Raw genomic sequence first — 13,646 nt, forward strand, 5'->3', positions numbered from 1 at the left:
ACATCTCTCCAGCCCCCACATATGCCCTTCTATCATGGTTAGTGTATCTGTATTCATATTGAAGTCTTTGTTCCATTTGGAGTTAAATGAATAAATGAATAAATAAATAAAACTCAAAATCTATATTACCATGGAAGCTATATTGTGTCAAGGTGTGCCACACAGTATTCCCATTTCCTCAAACAGCTTTATATGAAAATGTTTATTGCAAAGTATAATAAACATTGCTTTGGGGCCTCAGGCTTCTGCTACATAATCAGTATTGAATCCTCACTGGGACTCCTCTTGGATTTCTTGTTCTAGTTATGTGTCATGGAGATCTCAAATGTTTGGATCTGCAGGACTAGGTCCTTCATGGGCCCCCAAAGTTCATAGAGATGGTACAAGTTCTACTGGGCCATCTCTGAGCCCTAGATCTGAGTCTGGGTGGAAGTTGAGTCAGTCAGCCCACCACCTCAATTATATTCTATAATTTTGTTGAAAATATGTTCTGTGCCTTTTATCTGAGTTTATTCTTCTTTCTCGATTTCTGCTATTTGTAGGTTTCTTCTTTTCATACTCCCATGTTTCCTGAAACTTTTTACAGACCCAGAATTCCATTTATTCTATTGTGTCTTCAATTCCTGAAATTCTCTCTTCCATGTCTTGAATTCTTGCCTGACTCTTAATCTTGCCTTTGAAGTTTCTATTTGAGTTCCTAATTTTTTAATTTTCAGAACACCCTTTTTGTCTTTTCCTTATTGACTTTATTTCCCCTTTTAGGTCTTGAACTATTTTGCATATTTTCTTCTACATCCTTTTGTATTTTCGTGTATTTCTTTAATAGCTTAATTTCTTTCCTCTTTACCTATTTCTACTATATTGATAAAGACCACATTGATTCCTTTGTATTACAACTCATTAATGTTTTATTTCTCAGGGCTTAATGCAGTAGGGATTTGGACTGTAGAGAAAACATGCTGTCCTGGTTGTTGTTGATTTTATGTTTACTCTGGTTTTGGATAATTATTTCTAGCCACTGATTTCCAGAGTGTAGACATCTGGCTTGTATGATTATTTCTAGGCACCTTTTATCTTGGTGGGTGAGTGTTTTGTTCCTTTGGGTTCTTAATGAGGCAGTGCTGGCTCTATGCTGCCTCATTAGGAATTTCTTGGATCCTGTCAGTTGAGGCCACTGGGTGTTCTTAGAAGAATTTCCAGGTATTGGGAATTGACTTGCATTGGGAATTCCAGGCATTTAGGAATCTGATTTGCTTAGAATGGCCTTGGGGCTCAGAATTGCTTAGTGGAAAAGGGGATAAAATTACTAAATATTTCTCATCATTTTACAAATAATGATGAATTTCTTAGAAGATCAAAAGAAACAATTTGTATATTGTGGTTTCAACTTACATTCTTTTAGCTCAGTATCTAACATGCCATACTACAGGTGGCTTACAGTGTGTAAGCCTCATGAGTATTGGGGATGGATGGATGTTCCAGCATGATCAGCTTAGTCCCCTGAGGATAGAGGTAGAGAGTGTGTCAATGACCAGTAACAGGGAGCCTTTAAGTAAATAGAGATGAAACTGATGAATTAAATTTTGAAAAGAGGAGGAATGTTGTTTTAAAAACAAAAATCCTAGCTATTCAATTTTACCAATGAAGATTCAAGAACTAGATGCTGGGCTGAAAACCAGCTCACTCAGAGAGGCAGAGACAACACCCAACTGACAGTCTTACCCTATGGATGTCCCTGAAGGAAAAGGCCCTTTTTCCTCTACAGTGTCTTAAATACTCTTCAACTCAATGGCCCTTCTTTCTCATTCCTGGGTTTTCTTATGTTCACTTCCTAACTTTTTGTCAACTACTTTCTTTCTCTGCTTCTTGCCTTCTTATTTACTTGATTTAGTTCAGGCTTACAGAAAGTTAAAGGTGTGTGCTGGGCTTGAGCCAGACCACAACTATTTGTTTACAGCAAGCAGAAAGCTCTTGGGTTAAAGGTGTGTACTTAGGCTGAACGATAGTAAAATAAGCTATTTGTAGTTCACAAGCTTGTGTTTCACAATGTAGTCAAGAATTCTATAACAGAAACTTTGTAATTTTATGAGGTCCCATTTGTCAATTCTTGATCTTAGAGCATATGCTATTGGTGTTCTGTTCAGAAACTTTCTCCCTGTACCTATGTCCTCAAGGGTCTTCCCCAGTTTCTTTTCTATTAGCTTCAAAAGGGAAGTGGGAAGGGATGGGTGGGAAAACAGGGGGAGGGAAGGGGACTGATGGGATTTTTGGGGAGTGGGGGTCCAGATAAGGGGAAATGTAAATAAATATATCAATAAATTAATGTAAATAAATATATCAATAAATTAAAAAAAAAGAATTCTATAACAATGGAGAATGAAGATCTGAAGGGCTCCTACTTGCTTTGCTGGTCTACTTGCTTCTCTACAGGATTAACAAGCTTGGCTGGCTGAAAAATTCTAAAGAACTAAATGAGACTTTTAAACCATTACAAACAGAAATGTGTTTGCCCATTAAACACATGCAATAAGTTAAACATTATTTCCAAAACGTTATTGGAACAGGAGAATGAAAAATGTGTACATTATATGGTGATAATAACCCCAAAATTCAGGATTTCACACATAAGACTAACACAACATAGGCATAGACAGCCTATAATGTAGGTGGTATGTAGATTAGAGAATGTGGATTGAAACCACATCACACTAATGATTTTGTTTTCTTAGTATTTCATCATTTTTCTCAAAATAAAGAGATATATCAAGTAAATTTATATGTATATATGGTTCTCTTTCCTCACTTACATATCCTTTCCCAAAATCTGTTATGACTTTGTAGAAACTATCTTTCTACTTCTAGGTTTCAGTGGGTAATTCCAAATAAACAAATTATTGTTAATTTTGCAAATTTTAATCAATCACAGAGCTATTCTCTCCTTTACCTTTTATAATGATATTTATTATAAATTATCTACTTAGCATTATTATACTTGAGAAATACTATCATAATGTCAACCTGTTTCGGTGTCAGTGACTTCACCTCTTTGACATAGCTTGTGCAATGTCATTAAAAAGTGTGCACTATGAATCATTTATAATCTCATGCACGTATTTTAGACAGCACTTGCTTAGGTATGTTAAATGTTGAATGAATAGATAAAAGAAGGTTAAAATAAAAAGTCATTCCAATTAAATTCTGTAGCACCTTCAAAAGTAGAGTTGAAAACTTTTATACTCAAAACTGTGGCATTTGCATATTTAAACAGGGTATTTAAAAATGAATATTAGCTGTTTTTCTCTAAGAATTTGCTTCCCCATGTGGAACAAAGAGATCAGAAATAATTGAGTATCTAACTATATTCAAATTTCCCATCCAAGAACTCAAGCAACCTTTGCTTGAGATTTTTGGCAGAGGATGCATGATAAGCTATAACACATGTCGATAGGAATAATATTAAGGTGGCAACCTCAGTACAAAGCATATTTAATGAAAGCCTATGTGTGTCTTTTTGATACAATAAAATTTTAATATATTAATGTTCCTTGAAAGGGTTGCTATCATTTTGGTTTTACCCTAAAAGAAATGTTTGTATATTTTTACATAATTATCTGTTTTTTAAAATAATTAAACAATAGTCATATCTTATAAACTAATTCTAAATATCCAAGATCCTATATTTGCCAAAGTTAGATAATAAAATTTTATGTTCACTTTACAGATAAAGAAATCTAGGAAATAATTCATTCCTCAAGAATTATCATTGAGTTAGTAATAAATTCAAGATATAAAATTTGGGCAAGGAGGTATTTGAACTACCTTTTTGTGATAAAGGTAACTACCACCCTCACCTAGTAAGCTTTGTTTGGCATCAAAATGGAAATCATCACAGAACAGAGCTAGACAAAATGCCAAGACCAACATCTCTTGTGGACCCTTGCTCTGATGGTCATATCTACATTACATTTTTTTCCCATTTGCATCTGAAGGAAAATTACAGAAAATGGAATAGAAATCCTGTTAGACCCAGAATATCAGGATGTCTTCTGTGAAACATTCTTTCCTATATAATGGAAAGGAACAATAGCAACATCGATATACCTGTTAATGTAGAAGGGAAAATTTCTCATGAAATCCTACTCCTATACAAAGAGCTACAAGCACCTGTTGACTATAGAGAGGACAATTAGCCTCTCCCAGGGATAAGCTTCTTTATTAGTTATCTAATTCAGAGACATTGATGTTGAAACAATGCATACAAACAAAATTGGACTCAGCATCTTTATCTATGTGCACATGTATATGTATTATTACATATATGTATACTAAATATAATCAAAGAGGAAGAAGCTTTCAGTTTGAGAGTACAGCATGGAAGGGTTAGAGGGCAGTTGCTATGAGACAGGGAGGGGAGACATGATATATTTCCATATCAAAAGAAACAGGAATAAAATAAAACATTGAGCCAGGAAATATCAACAAGTTAACTTTATAGTTTGTAGATTTTAAGAAATTTTACAAATAAATGCAATTGGGAAATAATATTAAATTAAAATATAATGACAATTGAAAATTATATATAAATCCACGAAGATTTGCTGTATTAAATTTTTATATTCACTGTATTCCTAGAACAAAATGGGGAATTATCATTTTGAAACAATGTTTCATTATTGAATATATCAAATAATATAAAGTTCTCTATAAGCAAGCCAATATAAAAATGAAATTCTAATTTTGATTGCAAAAATGCTTGTGTAAGATCAAGAGATTAAGAAGTGGGGAGTGAAATATGATGAAGTAACTTGATTTTATTTTTGTTCATTTAAGACAATTTTATACATGTTACAATCTTGTTATGTTCATTCTTAACTCTAATAAATGTATATATCTGCATCACACTCCTGCTGACCTCATTTTTCAGACAAATATTATTCTGCCTTTAATTGCTCTCTCTCTTCCCTCTCTCACACTCTCTCTGCCTGTCTCTTTCTCTCTGTGTGTACAGCTGTGTCTTGTGTAGGAGCAGCTTACACATGTCCATGATTACAATGATTATATCATATCCAAAGGACAAACCTTCAGAGAAATCCTATCAAATCCTCTGATTTACAAGTAATTATGTTTGTATTTACAGACTAGTGTTGTTCTCAGCCTTGGTCAGAGAAGTTTTTTTGTTTGTTTGTTTTATATTTTTTAACTGTGGGCAATGATTGTTGCCCACACATATGCTCATGACATATAATTGTTCAAAGTTCTAAGAGTAAGTCACTTACGCATTTGAGCTCTAAATATACATCTATACTGACTCAAAGACCATCTTAGGAAAAGGTTGGAAAGATTGAAAAAGAAGTTAATTTTATGAAAAAAATGTGTCATTTCATGTTGGAAAAAAATAGTAGAATCATAAAAACTTGAAGAATCAAGGTTTAAGTCTTGAATAATTACTGTTCAGACACAGAACCAGGAATTTGTAGGAAAGGTGGATATATTAAAGTACGATTGAAAAAAAAGGAAAAGTACAAAGTCGGATCCAATTGGATAAATGGTTATGAACTCTCTAACTTCAGACAGTTAGATGAAAAGAAGGGTATGTAGAAAACTGAAGAAGTTTACTAAGTATATCAGATAATATTTTAATTAATGAACGAACATAGCATGAAGATTATGGAAGGCATTGAACCAGGAATAACTGAATATTATATTTCATAATAATCATATTTTGTATGGTATCAATTTCCAAGTATGAAAAACACTCAAGAAGTTGGAAAAAATTGTTTCTTAGAAAACATTTATATAGTCCAGTGAAGAAATGGGATTTTTTGATGATAATAACCATATCATGCTTAAAATTTGACATAGCTATTAGACTGTCCATATTGAGTTAGACAGTAGAACAAAACTTATATGACTGAGATTTGAAAAGTGGAATAATTAATTTGAATGCTAATTTTAATATATACATATATATATATGCTCATAAAAATTAAATTTAATATTATGTTCTCCTAAATTTTCCTGGGAATCAAATACCTTAGTGAACAAATTTAAAAAGGATGAATAGTATTTTATTTTCAATCAAGAATAAGTAAAATACAGAATTTATGTAACTTTTACAAAGAAAGGAGTTATATGGAAGAGGCTTGAATGAGCTAAATTTCCATATTAGAGGCAGATTTGAGACACAATGTTCTATAGAGTAAGACTTACGAAGGTATTTAAATTTGAATAGACATCCTATCATCTCATAGTTTAAAATTGTTAAATATGATATGTTTAAATATATTTGTATGTGCAGTTAGTGGTAAAAAGTATCCAAAAAGACATTAGTGACCTTGGATAGAGGACCTATCAGATATTAAACTGATAAGAACAAATACTACACTTGCTGGTGGGATTGCAAGCTAGTAAAACTACTCTGGAAATCAGTCTGGCAGTTCCTCAGAAAACTGGGCATGACAGTTTTGGAGGACTCTGATATACCACTCCTGGGCATATACCCAGAGGATTACATGGGACCTCATAAAATTACAAAGTTTCTATAAGGCAAAGGACACTGTCAAAAGGACAAAACAGCAACCAACTAACTGGGAAAAGATCTTTACCAACCCTACATCCAACAGAGGGCTAATAACCAAGATATATAAAAAATTCAAGAAGGTAGACTATAGAGAGCCAAATAACCCTAATAAAAATTGGGATTCAGAGCTAAACAAAGAATTTTCACTTGAGGAATATCAAATGGCCGAGAAGCACCTAAAGAAATGTACAACATCCTTAGTCATCAGGGAAATGCAAATTAAAACAACCCTGAGATTTCACCTCACACGAGTGAGAATGACTAAGATCAAAAATTCAGGAGAAAACAGGTGCTGGCAAGAATGTGGAGAAAGAGGAACTCTTCTCCACTGCTGGTGGGGTTGCAAGCTAGTATAACCAATTTGGAAATCAGTCTGGTGGTTCCCCAGAAAACTGGGCATATTACTACCTGAGGACCCTGTTATACCACTCCTGGACATAAACCCAGAGGATTCCCCAGCATGTAATAAGGACACATTCTCCACTATGTTCATAGCAGCCCTATTTATAATAGCCGGAAGCTGGAAAGAACCCAGATGCCCCTCGATGGAGGAATGGATTCAGAAAATGTGGTATATTTACACTATGGAATACTACTCAGCTATTAAAAACAATGACTTCATGAAATTCTTAGACAAGTGGGTGGAACAGGAGAATGTCATCCTGAGTAAGGCAACCAAATTACAAAAGAACACACATGGTATGCATTCACTGATAAGCCAATATTAGCCCAGAAGCTCGGAATAGCCAAGAAATAATTCACATATCAAATGATGCCCAAGAAGAAGGAAGGAGAGGCCCCTGGTCGTGGAAAGGCTCATTGAAGCAGTATAGGGAATTATCAGGAAACAAGAAAATGGCAAAGGGGTGATTGTGGATAAGGAGGAGGGAAGATGGCTTATGGGAGTTTCGGGGAGGGGGGATCCAGGAAAGGAGATATCATTTGAAATTTAAATAAAGAATATATCAAATAAAAATTAAAAAATAAAAATAAATCCTGAGAGAGAAATCAACAAGATAGAAAAAACTTTCATCCAATATGAATAAAAGATACAGAGAGATTATACAAATAAGCAGTCAGAAATGAAAAAGAGAGGCACAAAGGAAATCTAAAGAATCATTAGTTTATACTTTTAAAAAATCTATATTCCAGAGTATTAGAAAATCTAATTAAAATCAACAATTTTCTCAACAAAGTTAAATCAAGATCAAAGAATTTCAGTAAACCTACAAGTCCTAAGGAAATAGAAACAGTTTCTTCAGGATGTTTGATCCCACTGTAAATCTGAAGATTGAGATTGTATACTGAAAAAACTTGAGTCTAATTGGGCTGTCGCCCAGCTCTATCACACACCTATGATCCAAGAGTGTTGTGTGATTTTGGATACTACTTTCATATTACGTACTCTTTCTATATACAAATGAAAAATTGACTGAGAAATTATTTCATAATAACCATAAATAACATAAAATATCTTGGTGAAATTTCTGCCCAGTAAGTTAAATACCCATAGTACAAGAATTCTATGTCTTCTGAGAAAGAATTTGAAGATTATGTCAAAAGATGTAAATATTTCCAATGTTCATTGAAGTGTAAGATTAGTATATTAAAAAAGCCATCTAATAAAAATTTCTACAAATTACTACAATAAAAGTCTCACCAAAATTCCCACCGAGCACTTTAGAGGCATTGAAAGAACAATTATCAATTGTATATGGAAAAACAAAACAAAACAGCTAAAACAATCTTATACAATAAAATAATTTCCAGAGATATGATATCCCTGATTTCAAGCACTGCACAACTATATTAATAAAAAACTGCATAGTATTGGCATCAGAATAAAAGGGATTAATGGTATCAAATCAAGAACTCAGACATCCACATAGCTATAGACACCTGATGATTTTATAATGAAGACAGAACTATACAATAAAGAATAAAAAGAAAGAACATCTTCCATAAATGATACTGGTCTAACTGGATGTAGGCATGCAGCAGTATGCAAAGAGATTCCTACCTGTCATTCTAGATAAAACTCAAGTCCCAGTAAACCCAAGACCTCAACACAGAAGTAGATGCACTGAAACTGATAGAAGAGAAAGTGGGGAATAGAGTTAAACATAGAAGTCAGTTTCCTCAAGATAACAATAACCCAAGAACTGAAATAAAAATTAATCAGTGGGACCTCATCAAAGTGAAAAGATTCTATAAGGCAAAGGACACTATCAATTAAACAAATAGCAGCTTATAGAATGGAAAATGTTTTTATCAACTCCACATGTGACAGAAGGCTAATATTCAAATTATATAAGGAATTCAATGTACTAGATATCAACAAATCAAATATTGTGAATTTGCAGACCAATGAATGAACCTAGAAATCATGGTGCGAGGGTGCTGTTTATATACTTGTTATTTTGTTGTTTTGCTCCTACTTTGTTAAGCTGTACAAAGTGTTAACTTTCCTCCAATGCATAACAAAAAATAAGAATATAAAATGTTCATGTTTAAGAATATTACATAATTGATTATTAGTAGGAGTCATCAAACTGCTATAAGAATTATGAAATAGTTCTCAAAATCTACACTAAGTAAATAACAGACAGAATATTGTATCTGTTAGATCTGTTTTACGGATTCTTCTTCTCTTAAGTAAAGTTAAACTGATAATCTTATTTCTCAACAGAGGCAGAAATCCTAATTAAAATATATGATTGAGTAACTGATCATATTTACATTGCTATAGATACTGTATTCTTTGAAGTTATCTAACTTTGAAAGATGGTGCTTCTTATGATGCTAATAGCATGAATAGAGTAATCAATATTCTGAAGGGTCATTGTATCAAAGACAAGTATCTGTAGTCAAAGATAAGAAGAAAAGGATATGGCTGTTTCATTTCAATTCCTGGTGTTACATTTAAAATGGGAAGAAAACAACAAAACACAGAGGCACTCTGCATACCTTCTATAAAGCATTTCTCAAGAGAGATGTTGCCAATTAGATTCAATGCTGAAAGAATAGAGAGGGAAATGGTAGATTAATGATATAATGTAATTTCATTATATTTATGGTTGGTATGTTAAAATTGAGAAGCAAATGTGTATGATTAAGAAGAATATGTGCAGAGACATTTAGGAATGGGTTTGAGGACTATTTGAGTATTGAGATTTGTAGTGATTATAGAACAGCTATTGGAGTACTGATCCACACTCTTTGCATAGGTTCCTAATCCAATTGAAAGGCTTACAACTGAAGTTTGTGCCTATAGGTCTATAGAAAGATGTGAATAGTTCTCTACTCCTCTCTACTTGCTTGCTTCAGGAAAAGGAGTACATTGAGAGATGAATAGTTTAAAACTCCAATCTCCACACTTCTTGGTAATAGCTTAAGACAACTGTTCATAGAACTGCCCTTTATCCTAGGAATGACTTTTGCACTACCCCAGGCTCTAAACAGAATCAGATCAGCTGACCCCAGGACATAATAATTGTAGCATTTATTATACTTGTGTATCTCTTTTGATAATAATGAGGTAATTTTTATCTATTTTTCTATTTATTGAGACATGGATCACTTATTATGACTAATGCCCTGGACTTCTGCTGTAAGCCAGTATTGTCTTGACATTTTAAGGCTGATTAAACTTACTTAGTATCTGAGAATACAAGCTTGAGCCAACATACATAGCTTTAAGTCTAATAGACGGAATTTGTATTGTCCATCTCCAGCAGAAAGACAGCATCAAATGATGAAGCATACCTTTAATCCCAGAACTCAAGAGATGGCAGAGGCAGAGGCAGAGGCAGAGGCAGAGGCAGAGGCAGAGGCAGAGGCAGAGGCAGAGGCAGAGGCAGAGGCAGAGGCAGAGGCAGAGGCAGAGGCAGAGGCAGAGGCAGAGGCAGAGGCAGAGGCAGAGGCAGAGGCAGAGGCAGGCAAATTTCTGAGTTCCAAGCCAGCCTGGTCTATAGAGTGAGTTCCAGGACAGCCAGGGATAAACAGAGAAACCCTGTTCTGAAAAAAAAAGTGGTGAGAGGACTTATCATGCATGCCTGCCCTCCTAAAGACCCAATAAGCTGCTGAAAAATTCAGAAGCAGATATTTTCACCCAACCAATAGACAGTAACTGGCGACCGCTGTGGTTGATTTAGGGGAAGGAGGGTAACCCTGTAGGAGAACCAACAGTCGCAATTAACCTGGACCCCCAAGATCTCTCAGACACTGGACCACCAATCAGGCAGCATACAGAAGCTGATATGAGGCCCCCCAACACATATAGAGCAGAGGACTGCCAGGTCTTGGTTCAGTCAGAGAAGCTGCTCCTAATCCTCAAGAGACCGGAGGCCCCAGGAAGTGGGGAGGTCTTGTGTGGTTGGAATGTTGGGAGGAAGGAGCATCCTCATGGAGATGGAGGATATGGAGGAGGTACAGGAAGGACCAGGAGGGGGATAAAATCTGGAGTGTAAAAATATAATTAAAAAATACAATGATTATGTTATTAATGTGTGTGCTTATTAACAGAGATAATATATTTTTTTAAAAAGAAAATCATGTTTATTATTATGTATATATTCTCACATTTCACAATTTTCAATAACAGTCGCTATTTGCCTTGCATTTTTGCTTCATAATTTTCTTCTTTTTAACTTAGATTTTATTGGTTCTTTGTGAAATTTACATCATTTAGCCAAATCTGATTTAGCTCAATCTGACTCTTCTACTCCTTTCATACCCAATCTTTCAAACCTTCCTCTGAACAGAAAAAGAAAAAAATAAAATCTCGATGCTATAGTGTGCCACAATGTGTCCCCACAGTATATCCTTTTATCCACACTGCTTTACTTGCAGATGTTCCTTGAAATGACTAGCTGATCTGGTATGAGGTCTCTGGCTTCTGCTACTCTATCAACATTGAAACCTCACTGGGACTTCCCTGTGATATCCTGCTGTTGTCCTGTGTTATGGAGATCCTTCAATTTTAGATCTGTAGGTTGTGTCCCTTCTTGTACTCTAGTAACTTAGCAATGGAGTAGATGTTAGGATGGATGAATTCACAGCACTGGATGTGGAGGTATCTGAGCTGGTCACCCCACTGGTTCTATCTAACACACTCAGAGCTAGTGAAATCACCACTACTCCCTGCCACCAGGGTCAGCTCTACCCTGATGCAAGTCCCACTCTCCCTAGTGTTGTAGCCAGTGAGAGACATTACAAAGTATCCTATTCTCATGATGCTGGTGCCAGCTCTCTTGCATGCCATGAATGGCAAGGTACTAGGGAGGGAAGTAGGGCATCTCTCCCTCAACCAAACCACTGCCCAACAGACAAGTCTCCCACATTGTTTCACACAGGGTCAGGTTATCCACACCTCCACCATCAAGGTCAGCTCTACTACCCAGATGAGGTGCAGGGTCTAGTCTACTGAGTTCTGCATCAGGTGAGAGGAAGAGCTAGATCTCCTGCTCTGATGACCTCAGGGCCAATTCTTCTGCCTGCCATGGGTGACAAGGGGTAAGGGGTGGTAATCATATCTCCCTTGGACATGCCACCACATGGCTGAAAAGTTGGAGGGATCATCTCTTCCATGTCCATGCCCTCTGGACCTGCTCAACCACAGACCCACCTTGTCACCAGAGTCAGTTCTACTGGGCTCACCAGGCGAGACTCAGAGCCCACTCTTCTAAGTGCTACAGGCGATGGAGGACAAGATCCACTCTCCTGCTCTCCTGTCCCCAGGGTCAGTTTTCCCACCTACTGCAAGTGGTGATTAGTGAGGAGAGAGAAAGGTATCTCTATTTTCCATGCCACCTCATAAGAGATGAGTAGTTGGGTCAGGTCTCCCAAGCTCTTATTCTCCTCAGCACTGGCTTTCCCACAGTTCTTGCAATGTGGAGTTCTGGAGGGGCTATGTCATGGTTAACTCTCTAGCTGTCAGACCACCCAGGCTCTTCTCTCTCATATGCACAACTGAGGGGTGGGGTGAGTTCGTCACAGTCTTCAGATATCTACATATCCCTGGTTGGCTACCCAAACCAAGATGTCCCCCTGTCCTTTGGTGGTAATGGATCTATGATGCTTCAAGGACACAGACCCTCCCTGGGCAGAACCTCACCATCATCCTAACTGACATTGCTGGCTACTCACACCAGGACGTTCTTCACTACTTTTGAGTGCCTACTTTTGCCTTTCTCCATTGTGCACACATCCTTGTGTTTCTTTCTCTCTTTCATTTCTCCACTACTTACTTGCTCCTCTTAAGAGTTGCCCAGAGTCTCTGCGGTTCTAGGGTCATCTTAGGAGTGTTCTAAAGAGTGCTATACCCCTCTAATGCACTATGGGATCAGGCAGGGGTCATCTTGGGTACTGTCTACCCACCCAGGTTTTTATAGTGCCCAGTACAGCTAGTAGTCATCTCAGGTTAGCATCTCATTTAGCCTACCTCAGTGACCTCATGCAAGGGTGCTTGGTGTCCAGCTTTCACAGGGGGCTCTTTATTCCAATGCAATTCTTCTAGTCTCTGGCTTGCTCCTTGCCCTAGAAGTCATCACTGTATTTGCAGTGACAGATTGGTGGTCACCTCAGGTTTGGTTTCTTCAGGGAATGTTAGATTACTAATCATTTAGATGTTCATAGGAAAGAACACTGAGCTTAGAGATAGACTCCCATCCCTCTGCCACCTACTAATACACATGTGACATAGAAGTCTCACTTTGAATGCTTCCAGAGATAGATTCACATTTTTAAAATTATTTTCTTCTTTATCCTTCTCTTCCTTTATCATCTCATCAGCTTTTTGTTTCTTCTTGATTTCAAATTGAAGCAGTGTTTTTTAGATAATTAAATAAATTCACATCTGAAAATAATAATAATAATACTAATAATAATAGTTATGATAAAAGTGTGTATAGTAGTTTACACCTAAGAAATTAAGAAGTATTTTATACATTAAGAAAACAATCGAAGTTGATTACATGATCAACTTCATATATTATCATTTAGCTATCTGCTACCTTTTAAATACCAATTAGTGTCTTAGTGAAATAAAGGAGAAAAGAATAAAGCC

General features: G+C 36.0%; 1 non-coding gene and 1 pseudogene across 1 annotated transcript; both read right to left on the reverse strand.

Moving 5' to 3' along the window:
- Window positions 1-6,306: 6,306 nt before the first annotated feature.
- Window positions 6,307-6,408, reverse strand: LOC127697934 (uncharacterized; annotated as a pseudogene).
- A 6,774-nt stretch (window positions 6,409-13,182) lies between these two features.
- On the reverse strand, window positions 13,183-13,314 carry LOC127697964 (small nucleolar RNA SNORA17). Its single transcript, XR_007980627.1, has one exon. It is a non-coding gene; the product is annotated as a small nucleolar RNA SNORA17 (small nucleolar RNA).
- Window positions 13,315-13,646: the final 332 nt, after the last annotated feature.

Source organism: Apodemus sylvaticus, chromosome 12 (genome assembly GCF_947179515.1).
Source record: "Apodemus sylvaticus chromosome 12, mApoSyl1.1, whole genome shotgun sequence".
NCBI lineage: Eukaryota > Metazoa > Chordata > Mammalia > Rodentia > Muridae > Apodemus > Apodemus sylvaticus.